Raw genomic sequence first — 22,209 nt, forward strand, 5'->3', positions numbered from 1 at the left:
AGGATGGGCATCGGTCTTGGTAACGGTGTTCAGGGCCCGGTAGTCCACACAAAATCGTAGCTCCGGTGGGGTGCCTGGTGCGGCGGCTTTTGGCACCAGGACGACGGGACTGGCCCACGGGCTGTCGGAGGGCTCGATGACCCCGAGGGCCAGCATCTTCGCCACCTCAGCCTGGATGCAGGCCCGCACCCGGTCGGGTACTCTGTAGGCTCTGTGTCACACGGGGGGACTGTCCCCAGTGTCGACGTCGTGGACAAACCATGGAGTCACCCCCGGAGTGAGGGAGAAGAGGGCCGCAAAGGGCTGCAACAGTTGCTGACAGTCGTGGTGCTGTTCCGGGGTCAGGGAGGAGGCGAGTTGGACGCCTTCGATGGTCTTGTCGTGGTCGCTGGTCCACAGGAGGTCGGGTAGGGGCTCGGAGTCGCTTTCGCCCCCGTCGTCGGTCGCTAGCAGTAGGCTTAGTTCGGTCCGGGCAAAGTGGGGTTTGAGCCGGTTAGCGTGCAGAACCCGGAGGGGTTTCCGGGGAGACTCCATGTCGATCAGGTAGGTGACAGGGCTCTTCTTTTCCACCACCTTGAAGGGCCCGGTCCATTTGTCCTGGAGGGCGCAGGGGTCAACCGGTGACATGACCCAGAATTGCTGGCCCGGCACAAACTCGATGGCAGAGGCGTTTTGATCGTACCATCTTTTCATGTCCTCTTGGCTGGCCTCGAGGTTGGCTTCGGCCAGGGCTCGGAACCTTCGTGTCTGGTTGCGTAGGGTCAGGAGGTATCGGTAGACGTCGGGAGGGGCATCTCGGGGCTTCGTCTCCCAGCCCTCCTTGACCAGGCTGAGGGGTCCTCGGACTGGATGCCCGTACAACAATTCGAAAGGGCTGAACCCCAGGGACTTCTGCGGGACCTCCCGATAGGCAAACAGGAGGCACGGCAGCAGGACATCCCATCTCCGCCGTAGGGGCTCTTCCAGGCCCTTGATCATGCCTTTTAAGGTTCTGTTGAACCGCTCGACCAGTCAGTTCCCCTGAGGGTGGTATGGGGTGGTGAACTTGTACGTGACCCCGCACTGCTGCCACAGGGACCGCATGTATTTAGAGATGAAGTTCGTACCTCGGTCGCTCACCACTTCTCGGGGGAACCCCACTCTCGAGAAGATCCCCATTAAGGCCCGGCCCACTACGGGGGCTGTCACAGTTCGAAGCGGGATGGCCTCAGGGTACCTGGTTGCGTGGTCTACGAGGACCAGGATGAAGCGGTGACCCAGGGCGGTCTGGGGGTCCAGGGGCCCTACGATGTCTATTCCGACCCGTTCGAACGGGGTGTTGACGGCTGGGAAGGGCTGGAGAGGGGCTTTGACCCGTCCCCCCGTCTTGCCGCTGGCTTGGCAGGTCTGGCAGGACCGGCAATGGTTGTCCACGTCCCTCCGCATCCGGGCCAGTAGAAGTGGGTCACCAGGCGGCTGTAGGTTTTGTCCTGCCCCAGGTGCCCGGCGAGGGGCACATCATGTGCCAGGTTAAGGAGGAACTCCCGGAATCGGAGGGGGACCACCAGCACTCGACTGGCCCCCAGTTCTGCAATCTTCTGCTCGCTGTACAGTAGTCCTTCGGCCCAATAGACCCAGTGGGTTCCGGTCTGGTCACCGTTGGCCTGCGAGGCCGCTTGTTGCCGGAATCCTTCAAGGGAGGGGCAGGTCTTCTGTTCCTGCAAGAACTGTTCTCTGGTGGGGCCCCCGTCGTGGCGCCATTGGGCAAGTTCCGGGAGTGTGCCGAGAGAGACGATCTCGTCCGGGGGGGGGGGGGCACCGTGGATCTGGCATCGGTGTCCGCTTCTTCCTCGCTGGAGGCAGGTGGTGGCACGGGCCCCTCGGGCTCGACGGTGTCGGCGGCCATGGACGAACGGGGGGCCTGGGCGGCCATGGACCGGGTGGTGGCGCAGGCCCATTCGGGTAGTCCTAGCATTCGGAGATGCTCTTGCCGCTCCACTTGAGCCCAGGGGGAACTCTCGAGGTCGTTCCCCAGGAGGCAGTCCACCGGAGCGTCGTCGCGAACAGTCACCTTCAGCATGCCCGTCACCCCTCCCCATTCAAAGGGAATCTGTGCCATCTGGCACATGCTCTCACTGTTGTCGGCCGTCCGGACGGGGCATAGCACATTCGGCAGGATCTGTTCGGGGGCCACCAGGTGGCAGCGGACAGCGGTGACACTGGCTCCGGTGTCACGGAGGGCTTCGGCCCGTCGTCCATTGATAGTGACCCACTGTTGGTACTTCTGGGTGTTGCTCGGGATGGGTGTTTGGGGCACCATTTCTTGGCTGCCCAGGCAGACCAGGGACATGGCCGCCGGCTCCCACTCAGTGGACCCCCCATTGAGGGGTTCTTCCTCTTCCTCCCCTTCTCCCAGGGCGGCAGCCGCTAGTTGTCGGGGCGGGGGCCCACTGGTCCCACTTCGTCGGTTCATGGGGCAGGCAGGGTCGCTGGCATAGTGTCCTGTTTGTTGGCAGCCGTAGCAGGTTATCGTGGTCCGGGGTCCGGTTTTGGCTGGCGCCGTCCCTCTTCGGGCTAGGCTCGGGGAGGTGTGTTGCTGAGGCGGCCCCCGAGGCGGACTCCGGGGCGGCCCGGCTGGGATGTCCCGATTCCTGTTCGACCCTCCTCCCCCGCTGCGCTGGCAGGGGGGTCCGGGGGGGTTTCGCTGGTACTCCCCCATCGAGCCCCGGGGGACTCGGGTGTTGACCCATCGATCGGCCTCGGCGGCGAGCTTCCGTGGCTCGGTCAGCTTGCTGTCGAGGAGGTGTTGTCTTAGCTCCACGAAGCAGTTGTTGGAGAGGTGTTCCCAAATAATGAGGTCGACCAGCTGCCCGTAGGTGGTGACCTTGCTCCCCTTGATCCAACCTTCTAGGGCCCTGCTGAAAAAGTCAACATACTCTACCCACGTGGTACCGGGGATTTTCTTGCAGTCTCTGAAACGCTGGCGGTACATTTCCGCGGTTAGTCCATAGCGGGTGAGCAGGGCCTCCTTCATATGGTCGTACGAGGTCATCACCTCTTCCGGGAGCTGGAGTAGGGTGTCTCGGCCCTCACTAAGGAACCGACCCCATAGGCCGGCACCCCAATCCTTCCGGGGTACCCGATGGGAGGTCATGGCCACCTCGTACGCCTTAAACCACTGCTGGATGTTGTCGTTTTTATAGTACTCCTTGACGACATCTTTGGGAATATGGACCTTGGCTTCGGAGGGCGGCAGAGCGTCTCTATTGCTGGGGGTGCCGGTCTCCCCCTTCTGGGCCTTGAGCTCGAGTTCTTTGAGGCCCCGCTCGTGTTCGAGGGTCAGCCTTTTCTCCTCCAGCTCTCGATGCCGCTTCTTCTCCTCTATCTCCTCTTGTAGCCGTAGCTGTTCCATGGCCAATTTATTTTCGGCCAGCAGGAGTTCGCCGTCCAGCCGAAGTCATGCGAGCTCTAGCTCATGGGTCCGGACCTTCTCCCGCTCTCGCATTTCTTCCGCGGAGAGGCCGGTTTCCAGGCTGTTTCTCCCTCCGTTCGCGGGGGTCGGTGCTGGTGGCGTGGCTGCATTCAGGGGCAGGGGACCTTCACTCTGGGAGGGACCCGCCTCGGACTCTATCCAGGTTCTCAGGGCTTCCTGCATCTCTTCCTTGGTACCTAGGCCGGTGGTCGCAATGCCCTTGTCCTTGCAGAACTGTTTTAACTCTTTGTGCGTGTACTCTTCCAATCGTTCCGGTTGGAACTCCATGGTCTCTGTTCGTCTGGATGGATAGCGAGTGGGTTACTTGCTTGTACGATCTGCGTTCGGCTCGGATCCCGTCGCTGGCCACCAAATGTTGGAAGGCGGACCTCGGGGGAGTCGGAGAGACCACCCAGCGGGGCCCCCACACTGTACGAAGTAGCCGAGCGCTGCTGAGAAGCCTCCTAGGAGAGGTCCTTCTCCTATACCGTACCAGCACAGTAACACCACCACACAGGACTCGAGGATGTTTATCAAGATGAGCAATTCTTTATCAGCATTTAGGAAGTTACGGTTATCGATATATACAAGGGGGGATCGAGGGATCCGCAAGAGTCTCAAAGTCTTTGGTAGGGACGGGGTAGCGGGACAGTCTTTGGTAGCAGCTGGGTACGAGGGTACCTTAGGCCCAGTTCTTGATCCTCAAGCTGGAGGGACTCCGTGTCTCGGAGTGGTCGAGCCGCGACGGCGTCAGCAGGGCTCTGGTTATCAGTTCGTGGAGCTTGAGCCGCGACTAGGTCAGCAGGGCTCTTAAGGTGGTTAAGTTCAGCTCGAGCCGCGACGACGTCAGCAGGGCTCTGGGGGAGGCTTCAGCGAGGTTGGGCCGCAACAGCGTCAGCAGGGCCCCGATGTTCCGTGAGGTTCCTTGTCTCAATAAGGTGGAGCCGTGACGCAGTCAGCAGGGCTCGTGGTATAGTGTCAAGCAAGAGTTCTTCTCCGTAGGGTCAGCCGCGATTCCATCAGCAGGGCTCTTGACTCCGGGATACAACTGCTGTCCCATTGCGGGGTTGCCCCAGATATAGGTCTGGAGCCCTTTGATGTCCGGACCCTTGCGCCTGGGGGGGGCGGAGAGGCCGGGCTGGGAGAGGCCAGACGCCCAGCGGGAGAGGCGCCAGGCCCGGAGAGGCCGGAGGACGATCGCACCTAGGTGTGGAGAGACGGTGGGGGTTGTGAGAAGTTGGCCTGATGTATGATGTCACTAGTTATAGTGTACACCTTATATCAGTCCAAATACCCTTATGGTGATTGGTTGTAAAGTCAACCTTATAGACCAGCTATCCTAGTGGTAGCATGGACAAGAGCAGTCTTAGGCTAAACTCTGAATGGCATGTGAAGCCAGCTGTGATACCATATATAATACCTTGAATACCAAATGAAAGGACACCACAACAGATATATATATAAAATAAAGTGTATTTATTCTAAGCAAACCCTCAGCACTCTTTATGAGATTAGAGGTAAGTACAACACAGTCTTATTAATGCATACAGTAAGTCACACAGGTAAGTAATACAGTTAGGCCCTAGGGGCCACGCAAACCATATACTAAGTAAGTGGTATAAGAACCACTGTCACGGAAATAGAATAGGCCTAGGCCTAGGGAATCGCTGGGGCTACACTACACTAGCGTTAGTTAGGAAGTGGGAGGCCCACGGGATTCGTGTGCAGAGTGGAAACACTCACGCGTAATGCGTAAAAGTCAATAGCAATAGTACAGTTTAGAAAACGGTAGATTTAGGACACTTCCGGAGTAGCTAGGAAGTTGAGACTTGAAAACTAGACACTAGGATAGTCACTATCCTGATGAGCACCGGAGTACCCAAGTTACCTAGCCCACAGGCTGCGGGTGCATAGTGGTGAACATGCGTCGTTTTCCTCGTCGACTCCTATGGATGCCTGAAGAAAGATGCTGACAGGCAGTCTGGGGAGAGTGTCCGGTGGATCCCAAGGCTGGGATCAAGAAGAGAGGAAACCTGCAAGCAGAAGGGACAGAGTCAAGGTCACTAGCCAGTGACCACGTGGAACCAGGAAGGAACCAGGCGATGTCGTGAAGAGTTGCAGGTGAAGGTGAAGCTTGTCGCTGCAGCCAGGAGGACCAGGAAGCGTCGAGGACAACCAGGACCAGGAGGCGAGCTGTCCCACGAAGGCTCTTGCTGTCGGCGGCGTCGAAGTTGGACTAGGACTCACCAAGCCTTGGCAAGCGGAACCCACGAAGAACAAAGGACTTGCTTCTGGTGCAGACCAGGAAGGTCTGGGGTGCTTCTTCTTTGCAGAGAAGCGGGAGCCAGTCTGGAGGAGCCAAACCAGCGCAGAAGATTTCAGGATGCGTCGTCACAGAGGCCACTAGCCAGCGGGCAAGCAACCGGACAGACGCGGCAAGCAGGAAAATGCTGAAGGGCCCCACGCAGGACTCGTGGAGTGTGGGGGGCTGATCTTCGGTGCAGATGGTGCTTGGGGGTGGGGCTTCTCAATCCCCGGTGCACAACTTCGAGGGTACCTCAGAAGCTGCGCTGTAAGTTACTAGCCACTTTTCCCAGGTAGCCGGTCCCACGTCGCTCGTCGCCTCCACGGATCTCAGCTCTGCTGCAGATGTGGATGAGGGTCGGAGAAGTCTGGAAGTCAAGGCTCTGGTCGGGCTCTGCAGTCGGTTCCTCGTAGAACGGTCGCAAAGCAAAGGGTAGTCTCTTGATGGTGCCTGTTTGCACAGGGTAGCCACTCCTTGGCTACAAGGGAGATTCTTCAGTCTTCTTCTTTCGTCGAATGTCGAAGGTCCAGAGTTTCTGTTCAGATTTGCAGGTTCAGGATAATCTAAAGTCTTGAGGCCCAACTCCCACTCTTATACTAATCTGGGGGGCTGGGATACCTGCTAGGTCACGCCTTATGGGTGGGACCTGGGAGGGGGTGGTTACACCCACTTCCCTTTGTCCAGTTTCGCGCCAGAGCTGGGGCTGGAGTGCCCCAGCGCCGGTTTGAACTGGACTATGCAAGGAACACCTTGTGTGCCCCAGGCATGTCTCATTCCTTTCAGCCCACCCTGCCCCAATACACTAAAGGCTGTCTGGGGAGGTGCTAGCACCTCCCCAAGCAGGAAACCTATTGTCCAGGCCTCCCTGGCTGGGATCACTTCCAGCTGCAGGAGGTCAGACTTGTGTCGTGGCAGCAGCATCCATTTTGTGATGCTGAGGCTTTGGTCAGAGGCTAACAGTTGAAGTATGATTTTAACATGTCTTTCCCTCTAGAAGGGGGGAATAATATTCTCATGTTCAGAAATGGCATGGGGGTATTATTCCCTAGTGTTAGACACCTTACACGACATGTTTTGATAAAGCCAAACCATAGTTACCATAACCGTCTAAGATTATAAGGCACTTTAAGAGTATATGGTAGGCTATATCATAGAACAGCTATAAGGACAAGGTTCCGAAAGCTGCAGACAGGCTCAGCTCATGCTAGAGCACCATCTCACATGTTACCAAGCACTCTGCCTCCAGGATTGTCAAGGCCTGCCATAGGAATGACTGATAGGTACACATGTGTCTATATGTAAGTTAGGTATAGGAATACTACACCTAAGCAAGGGGTGATTACACGACCTTGCCCCAGCTGAGTGATCAGCCAGTTGTGTCAAAATGGAAGGCCAGGCCAGGGGTGGCATAATACATGCTGCAGCCCCTGGTAGGCCTAGGGTACACCTATGCCCTGGGTACCTAGGGTACACTGTACAGGGGCCAATAAGGTGATCCTATCCAAATGGGTTATGCACCTAAAGTACATAGTATTAATTTAGAGAGAGAACAGCAGGGCTGTGGGTCTGATTAGCAGGCCCACAGCCACATCTAAGTCGAAAACCAGTAAAGCAAAAGCAAAAAGTGGGGGTGAACATAGAAAGCAGACCCTACTCTCCTACAGGGGTCCCATCGAAACTCTCCTCCTCCGGGAGTGGTGAAGTGGCCATGCGGTGCCCCCTGGCCAGATCTTGGTGCCTCGATGTCGGGGCTTCGCTGGGGCCGAGGCCGGAGGGAGCCTGGTTGCGTGGGCTGGTGCGTGGAGCAAGCATGGGGGGGACCCCGAAGGGATGAGGGGTTCCTGTGCGGCCTGGAAAAGGGGGCCGCTGAGGCGGGTGTAGGAAAACGGGTACAATCCAAGGGGGACCTCGAAAGGGGGAGGGGTCCCTGGCGGCCTCAAAGGGCGGCCCGTGTAGGCCGGTGCGGGGGACGAGCACAATCCAAGAGGGTTAAGACCACGCCACGAGGCCGGGTCCAACAGCCCCAGAAGCGCTGAGGCGCTGGCCACCTTTAAGCTAGAAGATGCCGAGCCGCAAACTCTCCTCCCCCAAGAGTCTTGCGTCTTACTGTCCTTATCTGGGGGCACCGTTGAAGACCCAGCTACTGCATGCGTCTTTCTGGCAGCAGCGGTGATGACAGATCCGGTGGAGGATCTGATCTTAGGAACAGAGGATCTTCCGGAGCCGGACGGTACTTTTTTAGAATCCGCTACGTCGCAGATTTGGTGGTCGCTGGCGTGAGAAAAATATCCATTACTGGTTGTAGCAAACCAGGGACTAATGGCAACAGTGGGCGTGACACTGCTCGTTCATGAAGAGTTTAAAAGATTATGGAGGAGGTGATCTCCTGAACCGGCATTGGGATATTTAACTTTGTAGCTCCTCTACACAATACTTCCTGAAAAGTAGAGATATCATCCACCGGAGATACCCTAGAGGGCGGTGTATCCGAGAGTGTCGGCGAATAATCCCTTCTGGATGATCTAGATGACGGGGAGGAGGAAGGGGTCCTACGGCGCCTTCTCTCCGATCTGGTCGACTATCTCCTGTGAGAGGAGGATCTGGATCGCCTCCTTGGTGTTCGAGAGGGACGTCGATATTCTCTTCCCCGAGAACGTGATCTGACCGGTCTCGCTGGGAAGTCCATGCCTCTTAACCTTGTTAGTGAGGCCTTAACTGCGTAAGACATAGCCGAGTCCTGAGGCATCTCTCTCGCGGGACTTTGAGGTACAGCATTTCCCTCTTCCAGTGGACTAATTTCTCTTGCAGGCACTGGAGATTGATGCACAATTTCCGGTGACTCGGATCTTGAACTCGAGCCCTCTGATCCTGAAGGCGAGATAGATATAGGACGTGGTGAATCATGTTCAGAAGTTGTATACACCAGTCTATGAGGGGATTTGCGCCTTGAGGCTGGCCGGATCGTAAGACGAACATGCAACACCTCCTGAGAACCCTCTGCAGAAGGTCGCCTCGACGGTGATAGGCCTATCACCGGAGACCTGGGACTTGACTCCTCGAGTATCAGTGGAGATTTTTCTTGTCTCGACGTCGAGAACCTCGTCGTCGACGGAGTGTTTGGTCTGAACGGAGGTCTAGACCCCGACGGGGAATCTCGCCTCGAAGCTGTGGACTTCTCCAAAGCCTTGGAGACCTGAGAGGACGGAGGCACCTGCCTCGACGTCGACTCCGACGGAGGCTCCTGCCTCGACGTCTGTCTTGACGGAGGCGCCTGCCTCGACGTCGAATGCTCAGACGACGAATGCCTTGACGTCGCAAGTCTCTTCGTCGACGAACGATCTATTCTCGACGGCGATCTTGGTCTTGACGGCGATCTTTGTCTCGGCGTCGACTTTGGAGTTGAACGCCTACGAACCTCTTGCGACGTCGACTGATATCCTGCAGTTCTCGACGTCGAACGATGTCCATCCTTCGACGCCGAACGATGTCTCTGTCTTGACGTCGAGCGCTGCCTTTTTGACGTCGAACTGTGACGCCGATCCCTCGACGCCGATCTCTTAGACGTCGAAGTTGCTGACGACGAACGCATCCGCTTCGTCGCTGTATCTAAAGTCGACGACGATTTTCTTTTTGCAGCATGACTACCCCTGGACTCCTCACCTCTCAGCGACGATCCCGCCGCTGGAGTCTTCGACGCCGAGCCCGACGCCGATGGGGAGCAAACAGGGACCAGCTGCCTCGACGTCGACCGTTCTGACAAGCCGTAGAGTCTAATCCTCTCTCTCTCCTTTAAAGTCCTTTTGGAAAGGTCTTTACAATGATGACATGTAGCTGGAGAGTGAGAATCCGGCAGGCAGACAATACACACCTCATGTGTGTCTGAAGAGGCCTTCTTTTTTCCACAAGATGGACATGGAATAAATAAAGAAGGCATATTTCTGACAAAAAATACAGAAAATCAGTCAGAAAAATACAGGATACTAACTTCCTCCCAGATATTAATAAGAGGAAGCCCAAAAAATAAATTACTATAATGCAAATAATTCTTGACTAAAAAGTCAAAAAAGAAGAGAGCTGAATTCCAGGGTCCTGACTGAAGGAGCCAGAAAGAACAACTGACCTAACTGTCACCCCTGAGGCATGATGGGATATGGAAGCCAGGGCTGCCTTAAAGGCACGGTGCCAGTTTTTACTTATACAGGGCTTTTCAGTCTCTATGGTATTGTATTGCAATGCAGCCTGCAGGCTAGCTATGTGTTGTAGATCTGTGTTTCTCACAGTTTTTTCTCTTTATTTGCTTTCTCATGAGTGTTTACCTCATTAAAAAAAAAAAAAAAAAAAAAAAAAGAGATTTAGGTGTTTTATTACACTTATATGTATTATTGGATGTGTATTTATACATTGCCTAGCCTTTTCTTTATAGGGGCTGCATTTGCTTGGAAAAAATAATATATGTTTATACATATACAGAGCTGTATATATGTATGTTTTTTACATATATAATTTTATTATTTCCGGGGTCCCCGCACATGGGCGGGAATATTCAGTGCTTATGACTATTGATGAGGATCCCCTGGAAGAGAATGGGGGCCTTCAGTGCTGCTTACCTGGATGACATAGCAGTATTCAGTAGAAGCTGGAAGGACCACCTTTTTCACCTCGAGGAAGTGCATTAGGCCCCACAGAAGACAAGACTGACTATCGAGGCCAGTAAGTGCCCGATAGGGCAGGGGTCAGTGGTGCGCTTGGGAGACCTGGTAGGCAGGAGTAAGATGCAGCCCCTCCAGGCCAAAAAATAAACTATAGGCCTGGGAGCCCCCAAAAACCTAAACTGAAGAGAACGCCTTCCTAATCCTCACATGTTGCTACAAGAGGTTTGTCATGACATATAGCACCATTGTGGCCCCCTTGACTGAGCTGACTGAAAACGTAGCTCAGAAATGTGATTTGGACAGAGACATGCCAAAAAGCATTTTACTCACTAAAGCAGGCCATGTGTATGGCCATGTGCTCAATGCCCCTGACCTTTCCAGTGAATTCATTGTGCAAACTAATGCCTAATAGCGTGGGATAGGGGCAGTTCTATCAGTTGAATAAGAAAGGTCTAGACCAACCTGTAGATTTTATCTCTAGGAGGTTACTTCCCAGTGAACAGACGTGGAGTGCTATTGAAAGGGAAGCCTTTGATGTGGTCTGCTCACTAAAGAAGTTGAGACAATGCCTGCTTGGGCCTCACTTCCGGAATCAGACAGACCACTGGTCCTTCAGGTGGCTCATACAAATGGGAACTAAGATACTTCATAGAAACCACAGTTTTTTAAAATAATTTTATAAAACTTACAGCACACTAGTAGACTGGAATGGGTATGGTACAGAGGAATGCTCCTGGGAGCCAGCTAGTCACTTCCATGCACCTAGATTCTTAAACAAGTACCATCAACAGCATCTCAACAAACCTAAGCAACCGCTGTGACACTGGTCCTTAAGGGGAAGAAACTGTTATGACCACACACGTACTTTCCCATGTTGAGTCACGGAAGGCGCCAAATGCAATTTCTCCAGGGTGGGCTTAGTGGGTATGAAAATAAAGAGGGAAAAGTGTACCATCTAGTCTAGGAGAATGCCTGCTTATGACAGAGGGATTGGATGGCTAGCATAAGGCAAACTAAGTAAGGATTAAGTTCTGTGGCAGCAAGGCAACACTGAAAAAGAAACAAACAACATTGAAAGAAAGCATGTTAATGTTAATGTTAAGAGATTTCTAAAGCGCATGGCTGCCCGGGAGCGTCCCAGCGCTGAACAGAAGTACAGGCGGAATCACAAAGGGGAAGCTTACGGGAACAGCCAGGTCTTTAAAAGTTTTCGGAATATCAGTAGATTAGGTTGTGCACGGAGATCAGGGGGGAGGGAATTCCACTGTTTGGAGGCGTTATAAGAAAAGCGACGGCCTCCTGATCGTGATCTTTTAATCTTAGGTAGCCGAGTTAGATGGGCGTTAGAAGATCGGAGGGATCTGGAAGTGATGTAAGGGGTCACCAGATCTTTAAGGATCGGGGGGGCTTTCCCGTTCAGAATTTTGTGTGTTAAACAGAGCGCCTTAAACTGGACTCTTTCCAAGAAGGGTAGCCAGTGTAGCTCTCTGATGGCTGGCTTGGTCGAGCAACGACTCTTGGTGTTGGTAAGAATGCGTGCCGCTGTATTCTGCACTACCTGGAGTTTAGTTGTTACTTTCCGCGGTGCGCCAAGGTACAGTGCGTTTCCATAATCCAACCTTGACAGAATGAGGCCTTGGATCAAAAGTTTCCTCGATTGGAAAGGGAGCAGTGGTAGAATCTTCCGGGCGGAGTGCAGGAGACCATAACAGACTCCTGCAGTCTTCCTTGCTTGGGTATGCAAGGTAAGATTTTGGTCCAACCATAGTCCGAGGCTTTTAATCTCGGATTTGGGGGTAGGAGCCTTGCCCATGCAAGGGGGCCAGAGGACGTCCGGACGAAAGTGGGACTGATTCCCCATCACCAGAATCTCGGTCTTGTCGCTATTAAGTTTCAGTTGAGATCTGTCCATCCAACTGGCTATGTCTCTCAGACAGGAATAGAGGTCGGTGGTAAAGTTTTCATACTGACTTAGGGAGACAACCAGCTGGGTGTCATCCGCATATGTCAGAAGTTTAATACCATATGGAGTGACAATCTTTTCCAGGGGAGACATATAAACGTTGAAGAGCGTGGGGCTCAAGGACGAGCCCTGAGGCACTCCACAGCGTATAGGGGTCGTCTTGGAGATGTGGCTACCCTCTATAACTTGAAATGAGCAGCCATGAAAGAAGGATTTCAACCAGGACAGGGCGCTGCCTGTGATCTCAAGATCTCTAAGCCGCTGGACCAGGATCTGGTGGTTGACCGTGTCGAAGGCCGCACTTAAATCCAGGAGGATCACTGCCACTGATCCTCCTGCATCCAAGATCTTCCTGGCCTCTTCGACCACCGTCACCATCGCAGTTTCAGTTCCCTGGCCAGGGCGAAAGCCTGTCTGTGAAGGTTTGAGTAAATCGTTCGATTCAAGGTAATTAGACAGCTGGACGTTGATGAATTTTTCTGTAATCTTGCTAATACCCGGAAGAAGAGAGATAGGCCTAAAATTAGATAGATTGAGGGGATCTAGATTGGGTTTTTTAAGTAGGGCCCTAACCTTCGCCTTCTTCCAGCTGGGGGGCACTGTTCCATCTGCTAGAGAGGCATTAATTAAGTTTACCATTGGCGCAAGAATGGTAGATGCTACCTGCTTTAAGATTTTGACTGGGGCGGGGTCAGACTGTGAGCCACTTTTGAGAGATTGAAGGATGGGGGATAAGGTGTCCTTACTGATGGGCGTGAATGTGTCAAGCCCTGTGTTCAGATTCTGAACTTGTGTTAGGGGCATAAATAAGGGGTCCGTGAGGGTAAGCGGGGGGAGTTGTTGGAGAATGTTTTGAATCTTATGATCAAAGAAAGTGGCCAGCTCATTACAATGGTTGTCCGAGAGGTCAGTCGAACATATGGGCTATGGTGTTTTGAGAAGTTGTTTTACAATACGGAAAATCTCCCTCGACGAGCAGGTTGCAGCACTGATTTTCTCCTGGAAAAAGGCTGTTTGGGCATTTTTTAGGGCTTTTTTGTAATTACTAATAGCCAGTCTGTAATCCCTCTTGCTAATAGGGTCAAAGTCCTACCGCCACACTCTTTCCGCCCTTTCACAGAGCTTTTTCAGGAGACGAGTCTCCTGGGTAAACCATGGAGAGGAGGTTTTTTTGCGGGATTTAAGGTATGGTTTTTTGGGAGGATCGTGTTGAGAGTTTTCGATCCAAGAAGAGAACTCCGCATCCGCTATAACGGGATCTGTTTCGTGGTTTGGCTTGGAAAGTTCCAGGACCTGCTTCCATTTTTCGATATCTAGTTTGGTCCAGGGGCGGGCTGGTTTACCGGGAAGTTGTTTAGGAGGAGAGATGGTCGGAATCTCCCACCTAAAAGGAATAAGCAGGTGGTCCGACCAAGGCAGAGGGATCGGGGCATTTATTTTAAGATCAACAATATTACAAAAAATAGGATCAAGTAAATGTCCAAAAGTATGCGTAGGAAGGTCGCTCTGTAGATGGAGATGTTGAGTAGCCAGGTCTAATACCAATTCTGAGGCGGTGTTGTCATTGGTATTATCGAAGTGAATATTAAGATCTCCTAAGATTAGAAAATTGGTTAAGGTGCTAGTCATTGCCGTGGAGAATTCCAGGAGGGAGCTACAGAATTGTCCCAGGGCCCTTGGTGGACGATAGATGAGGACTCCTGAAAGGGAGTTGCATGGGGACACTTGTATGCTAAAGTGTACATTTTCACAGTCCGATAGGGGGCTGTCATGAAATCTACATGAGAACTGGTTGTTGTAAATAATCGCTATCCCTCCTCCCCTATTCTTCACTCGGTCCAAGTGTTGAACCAGATAGTCTTGAGGAAGCACCTGTACAATATCCGAGTCTGAGTCAGGGGCGAGCCATGTTTCAGTAAGAAACAAAATATCCAATCGCTCCTCTTCTAGCAGCATATGGATTTCTTGCGCGTGTTTCGGCAGGGATCTGCAATTTAGTAAGGCCATATTAATGTTTGTCAGAGGAATCTGACATGTAATTGCTGAAGTAAGTTTAAATGAGCAATGAGGACAATGGGCACAAGAGCTCTCACCTTTAACACTATGGGTGCATGAAGGCTGGAGGGGCCGGTTTAATTGGAGCAGGGAGTCTCTGGAGTATGATATCCTTAATTGAGAAGAAAACTCCAGGGTGTCTGGCCCTTGGCTCGTCCTGGCACAGACGGGCTTGCCTTAGGCGTGCCCTAGGCGCGCCTTCGGCGCGCTGCCGGCGCGTCCGCTGCGCTTCCGCCAAGTGCACATATTTGAAAGTAGGGGAGGCGTCAGGGGGGGGGTGTGGCCTCGAGGGGGCGTGGCCTCGGTGCACGCCGGCAATGGCGTCAACAAATGTTTGTTTGGCAAGTCCGCGACAGCGTAACAATCCGCTGTGCGGGAAGACAAGGGATGGGTTAATGTCCCAAGAATGAGCCAAGATAATGTAGGTTAAGAACACAGAATACAAGTGACACTCATATTTTTTAAAACACAAGTAACGCTCCCGGCTTCCGCCTCAGGAGTACAATCCTAAACAGGAGCTAGTTCTCAGCGCCTTTTAAGCTTGGGCGGGGGGCGTGGCCTCGGTGCACGCCGGCAATGGCGTCAGCAAATGTTTGTTTGGCAAGTCCGCGACAGCGTAACGATCCGCTGTGCGGGAAGACAAGGGATGGATTAATGCCCCAAGAATGAGCCAAGATAAGGTAGGTCAAGAACACAGAATACAAGTGACACTCAAATTTTTTAAAACACAAGTAACGCTCCCGGCTTCTGCCTCAGGAGTACAATCCTAAACAGGAGCTTGTTCTCAGCGCCTTTTAAGCTTGGGCGGGGGGCGTGGCCTCGAAGGCATGTGCTTGCAATACCTGCAGATCGCTAAAAGACTAAAGCAATGCCAATCCAAAGAACACCTATATACCATTTCTTGATTGAGCTATACACAAGTGGCGGGAACAGGGGTTTCCTGAAAAGGCCTTGAAATTTCTCAGATGACTGAAAGAGACTTGGATATCTCTACATCCATCTTTTGTTCGGGATAGTATAAATACCACTTCCAATCGAACTGCGCCTTTCGAGGCAATAGAAAATTCCACAAAGAACATCAAGCAAACAAAAGAAACTCACCTGCGTTATTTCTATATCGCTGTAGCTGCTGTCCTGCACCTGGCCAAAAAAGAGATAAGTGATTTGCATATTCCATCTAGAGTGAATACATGTGCAACAGAGCATCAATAGTGACTAAGGGCCTGATGTACGACCATTTGAAATTACAATTTGCTCTTGATTGCGAGGCGCAATTTGCGACTCGCAATTTCAAATGTACAACAGTGTCTAAGACACTGATTGTGATTCCCAATGGGGTCGCAAAATGCGAGCCTCAGCAATATTCATGAGGCACTTGCAATTTGCAACCCTATCGTGAATGGCTGGCCCTCCCAGGCATGGTGGTCTGCTGAGCTTGGCAGATCTCCATGTCTGAGACTACTTTTAAATAAAGCAGTTTTTTTTTTAATGCAGCCGGTTTTCCTTAAAGGAAAACTGGTTGCATTGAAGAAAAAAATGAAACGTTTTCGTTTAATTTTTGAAGGGCATATATTTTCCCCTTCATTTGCAAAGTAGAAGGGGCCCCCTAGGGACCGTTTCCCATTTGTGACTGCATTAACACCCACCTGAAGAGGGTGGTAAATTACGAGTGTTTTGTGACTGCAATTGCGGTCGCAAATCATTCACACATAGGGCTGCGAGTCGCAATTATGAAGGGATGCCCTTGGACCACCCCTTCCTAATTGCGAGTTGCAAAATGTTTGCGACTTTCAAAATAGTGTTTGTACATAGCCCACAGTGACAGTGCATAAGCAAACGGGTTGCCAACCTGTTTGCGCATGCAAAACCACATTGTACATCTGGCGCCAAGAGACTTGATAGAATCCATAGTTTTTAAAATAATTTGATAAACCTTTCAGCACACTCACATTCCTGTTTTGAGACTTGACCTGGTATATAATCCCCGAGGGAACCAAGAAACATGCCTGAGTTCAGCTCCTGATTTAAGGAAAACCCAGACACAATCTGCAGACTGGCTGATAACCAGTTCCTAAAATAAGCTGTGAAAGTTACTCTCCTTTCTGGAAACCACACCCCTAGCTATAGGGGTGAACGATGTACTAAAGAATTGTTTTTGGTTCAAATGATGAGTGAAGTACAAAGCCAAAAGATACCTTCTTCGGTTTTATAACCATCAATTTTACAAAACATCCATATAATACATTTAACAAATTTAACTTAAGTATGTGTCTGTTTATACATAAATATAATTAAATTTTTTGAGGGAAAAATCAGAAAAGTTGATCCTAGCAGATTTCGTAAAAATTACAATTTCCTTACACTTGTTGCTATTGATAAATACCAGGATACTCGTACAAATTGATATTATGAACTGTGCATTACCTAGATTAAGCATTAAAATCAAACCCAAGAACCAAAATGTATAAAACTCATCAGTATCATATCATGTCTTAGAGGAGTACAGTGTTCAGAAAAGTGCTATTAGAGAGGATGGGTCAATAGATATACATGTATATACATTTATATACAGGATTCAAGGGTGCTTAAAATTGCTTCTATAACACAAAGTGTACTTGGAGAGTACTAAGAATTACCATAATTTCAAAAACTTCTCTCGCTTTGTCCAGATATTAAGCAAGAACCAATCCACTGAAAAATCAAGCGGCCCAGCTGTGTCGGTCATCAGTATTCGCTTCCCCTCTCTATAATGACGTGCCCCCATTGACAAACAAATTAGGCGCAGACATCTTCTGCGCACACCACAACATTCAGGACATACAAACATAATATGATCAAGAGTCTCAGGATTCATGCTGCAAGCTGGGCATAAAATCACACAAGGCGTTTTTTTCCCACTTTTTACTGAATGATCGAAAGGGCAGACAGCCTAGTCTAAATCCAATATACACACTCTTGTGTTATATTATCCATAAAGCTTTCAAAGGTGGGGGTAGGTTTGAATGCCAAGAACTGCTCTGTAAGGTGGCCCGGTATACCTTTTGGTTATTAACTCGAGCCCCTCAAGAGACCAATAGGATTTTAAGGCCTTACAAATTAATTCAGGTGAGTCCCACAGTTTGATCAAGCCCAACTTTTTACCACTAGCCACATACAAGCCTTAACTAGGGTACCTCCAGAGCATTATCCAGTTCTTTTACATCTCTCAGGGACTCTCTATATTCAGCTAATTTTGGAGTTGTCCATACTCCAAGCCTGAAAAATAGTAGTATTTAATGGGCCAGATCAGATACCCTTTTCATAACAATATCAAAATATAGTGGGACAAGTGGAGTGCTTACAGCGACAGGGAGTGATGAATGAAGTTATTACTGAAGGTTAGTTAGTATTGTGTATCCAATTACAGCACAACACCTATATTCCTCCTACGCTTACAAGAGAGGAATGAGGGAAGTCAAGATGAAGTGAGTGGCCAGCAGCTGGCCAGTTTATTATTGTATTCCATCCCCCATTCACTTGGGTGTTCCTCTTGAGTGAATAGGCACCAGTTGCTCATTTCAAGGACCACAGAGTAGTGTGTACGGACAGCTTACTGCATTTCAATTGATGTGGTGATAAAAACAAGTTACTTACCTGTAACTTTGGTTCCCCAGTATTGGTAACTTTCATAGATTCTCATGCTTTGTATCAGAATAGTTAGCAGTAAATCACAAAAGCACATTTTGGTAGACACCTGGCCTTATATAACCATCTCAGTTTACAGTTACAACTAGTACATGGTAACCAAGAAAAAACAACATTACTGAACCAAATGTGCTTACCAGGATGGAGGGATTGTAGGGAAAGCTCACCTCTCAATGAAAAAGATTCCTGAGGACTGCTTGACCAACAGCAGCGTCATCTCGTCCCACCGACTCCAGGCAGTAGTGTTTCGTGAAGGTGTGTACACTGCTCCACGTTGCTGCCCTGCAAATGTCTTTGATAGCAACTCTAGCAAAAAGAGCCACTGAAGATGCCATCGCTCGTGTAGAATGAGCACGGGCCCTTCTGTCCAAAGGTTTGCCCGCAGCCTGATGACAGAATTGAATTGCACTGGAGATCCAGCGGGAAATGCCACTCTTGGCGAGAGGCAACCCCTTCCGTGGTGCACTGTAGGCAATAAATAGCTGTGTAGACTTCCTGAAAGATCGTGTGCGCTCGAGATAGAATTTCAGACATCTCTGGACATCCAAAGAATGCAATGTTCGTTCCGCCTGGGTCGAAGGGCGTGGAAAAAAGGAATTCAAAATCAAGGGTTCATTCAGATGAAAATCCGAAGGTACCTTCGGGATGAATTTTGGGTTGGTTCTCAAAATTAGCACATCCTTTTTGAACTGCAGAAAAGGCTCCACTATGGACAGAGCCTGGAGTTCACTAACCCTCCTAGCCGAAGTCAATGCTAAGAGGAGGGCTAGCTTCCAAGATAGGAACTTCAAGTCCGCCCTGTGAATCGGCTCAAAAGGAGCTTTCATGAGCCGAGCCAGTACAAGGTTGAGCTGCCAGATTGGTGGGGGTGCTCGGACCGGAGGATACATCCGAAACAACCCTTTAAGGAACTGTTTTACAATCCTTGCGGATCATAGAGCTGGCCCCGATGTCTTTCGTCTAAAACGGGATATGGCAGCCAGATGTACCTTGACAGAAGAGTGCGCCAAACCTGATTTAACCAGTGACAGGATGTAAGGCAAAACCTGATGTGGCTGGGATTTATAAGGATGGAGTTTATTCCTCTGGAGTTTATTCCTCTGGCACCACAGACAAAATCTCTACCATTTTGCCCTGTATGTCTTATTAGTGCTTGGCGCCCGCGCCCGAGACAAAACATCCCTGCATTCCCTGGAGAGATTCAGATGACGGAATTCTCTGTGTTCAGGAGCCACGCTGTCAAGTGTAGTGACTTCGGATCCGGATGGAGCACCTGTCCCTGATCCCGCGACAACAGAGATGGAATCAGCGGCAAGCGAATTGGGCGATCCTGGGAGAGAAGCAGGAGTTCCGTGAACCAGAACTGCCGGGCCCACGCTGGAGCAATGAGAATCATCTTGCATGGTTCAGCCCTGACCTTCCTGAGAACTCGAGGAATGAGAGGAATGGGAGGAAAAGCGTAGCAAAATGTGCCGAACCAAGCAATCGAAAGGGCATTCCCCAGCGATCCTCGATGGGGAACCTTGCTTGCGTAAAACCAACATTTGGCGTTCTCCAGGGACGCAAAGAGGTCTATGGTCGGAGTACCCCATCTCTCGAACACTCCCTCCAGCGTGGCCTGGTCCAATTCCCACTCGTGAGTCACTTTCCTCTGACGACTCAGAGCATCCGCCGTGATGTTGAGGCACCCTGCTAGGTGCTCGGTTTGTAGGGTGATCTTGTGAGAAATCGCAAAATCCCAGATCGACTGAGCCTCCTTGGACAGAGTTCGCGATCTTGTTCCCCCTTACTTGTTGATATAGTGCATAGCCGTCGTGTTGTCTGTCCGGACCACCACTGCACGATTCTGAAGTCTGGGAAGGAACGCCAGCAAGGCTAAGCGGATAGCCATCAGCTCCAAGAGGTCGATGTGGTGTAGGCTCTGCGCTGGACTCCAGTGACCGCTGATCTGAAGCTCCTGGAGTACCGCTCCCCAGCCTTCTAAGGAGGCATCTGTGGTCACCACCATAGGAGAAGGAGGGGTCCTGAATGTTAATCCTACTGCGATGTTCTCCTTTACCAGCCACCACTCGCAGGCCTTGCGCATACCTGGTGTTATCCACACCTTGTCGTTGAACGACCCTTCTGCCTGGCGCCATTGTTTGTCTAACTCCTCCTGCAGAGGACGCATATGAAGCCTGCAATGCGGTATTAATGGTATGCAGGATGATATCGATCCGAGTAAGGACTTGTACCGGCGAACCGGCACATTTTTCCTCTGCAGCACTTGACGAGCAGAGGTGATCAGCTTGCGTTGACGCTCCTCCGACGGACGAGCGGGGCATAGTGTCGTGTCCAGAATAGTTTCAAGGAATCTTTGGGACCTGGAAGGTATCAGCACCGACTTGGATCTGTTGAGCTGAAGACCCAAGTGGGCAAACAATTGAATGCAAGTTGACACTGCTTGAGAAGCTGCCTTGAGCGACGGAGCCTTGACGAGCCAGTCGTCCAAGTATGGGAACACCTCTAAGGATTGTTTCCTGAGAAAAGCAGCGACTGGTGCCAGCATCTTCATGAATATCCGAGGTGCAGACCGAAGGCCAAACGGAAGCACCTTGAACTGGAAATGGCTCTTGCCTACTGTGAAGCGTAGATATTGCCTGTGAGCTGGGTGGATTGGAACGTGGAAGTACGCATCCTCTAAATCCAGGGACGCCAAAAAAATCGCCCGAATCCAGTAGATGGAGAATATCCTGGAGAGTGACCATCCTGAAGGAGAGCTTGATGCGATAGGTGTTGAGCTCTCTTAGGTCTAGTATAGGACGCCACGTATCTTCCGTCTTCCGAACCAGGAAGAACCTGGAATAGAAACCCTTGCCCCTCTGCAAAAGAGGTACTGGTTCTATTGCCCCCTTGATGAATAGTTGGTGGGCTTCGAGATGTAACAGTCGGAGATGTTTTGAGGGACGGGCGTCCGGAGCTCTCGTTGGAGGAAGATCTTGGAATTCCAACGTATGGCCACTCTGAACAATATTCAAAACCCACCGGTCCGATGTTAAAAGGACCCAGCTGTCCAGACAATAGGAGATCCTGCCCCCAACCGGTGTTCCTGGTCGGGGAGGAACAGTAGTCAGAGCCAGGAGGCCGCTATTGCCTCTTGGCATTGTCTCGTCCCTGACGATTCTGTCTCGTCAGTCCCTCTCTGGGACTGACGAGAGAAAGACGCCGATTGACCTTGGCGTTGGTTTGAATACTGATTCTTATATGACTGTCCTGACTGTGTGGAATACTGACGTTGGTTTCCTCTATAAGTAGAGAACCCTCGTCCACGTGCTCCTCTGAATGGAACCTTGCGATAATTTAAGGATCCTAAGGACCTTGCTGTGTCCGTGTCCTTCTTTATGCTTTGCAGAGCCTCATCAACATGCTTACCAAAAAGCATTTCTCCGTCAAAAGGAAGGTCCAGGATCTTATTTTGGACCTCCTGACGGAACCAGGTTGCTTTTAACCAGCCTTGACGGCGCAAGACCGCTGACCCTGCCAACGCCCTGAAAGCGGTAGAGGCTATGTCCATAGCACAGTCGATGATCTCAGAGGAACATCTCTCTCCTTCCATGAGGACTTGCTTGGCCTCCTCTTGATTAGAGTCTGTTAAGAGGTCCACAAACGGTTCCATGTCGCACCACATTTGGCGGTCGTACCTGCCTAGAATGGCAAATGAATTTGCTGCCCGAACAAATAAACTGGCCATGGTGGAAAATCTCTTCCCTACATTGTCCAATCGCCTGCCATCCTTATCCGGAGGTGTAGTCAAAGGCGTCGAAGGATTCTTGAACTTGCTCTGTGCGGTTTGAGATATCACAGAGTCAGGCTTTGGTTGTCCAAGGAGACATGCAGGACTGCCCTCAGGGGCCTTGTATTTCTTCTCCAGCCGGGGAAGGACCGGGATGACCGTTGCCGGGTTCTGCATAATCTTGATCCCCTCATTCCATACATGCTCAATGATGGGAATTGACCTGACGGACTTTCTGTACTGCGCTTTAAAATCGTATAGAAAACAGTCCGACTGTTCCACTGTGAGAGGCAGACCAAATCTTGTGGATGCACGCTCCATAAGATT

At 51.1% G+C, this 22,209-nt stretch overlaps 1 protein-coding gene across 7 annotated transcripts in view; it reads right to left on the reverse strand.

The window, feature by feature from the left end:
* LOC146811006 (uncharacterized) overlaps nucleotides 1-22,209 on the reverse strand; it is a 1,023,327-nt gene that overhangs the window by 637,366 nt on the left and 363,752 nt on the right. For all 7 annotated transcript variants that reach the window (XR_014965769.1, XR_014965768.1, XM_085614480.1 and 4 more), the window contains one exon: nucleotides 15,528-15,566. The gene's annotated coding sequence lies outside the window, so the exon portion shown is untranslated. The remainder of the gene's footprint in view (nucleotides 1-15,527; nucleotides 15,567-22,209) is intronic.

The sequence above is a fragment of the Triturus cristatus genome, chromosome 7, assembly GCF_964204655.1.
Source record: "Triturus cristatus chromosome 7, aTriCri1.1, whole genome shotgun sequence".
Classification (NCBI taxonomy): domain Eukaryota; kingdom Metazoa; phylum Chordata; class Amphibia; order Caudata; family Salamandridae; genus Triturus; species Triturus cristatus.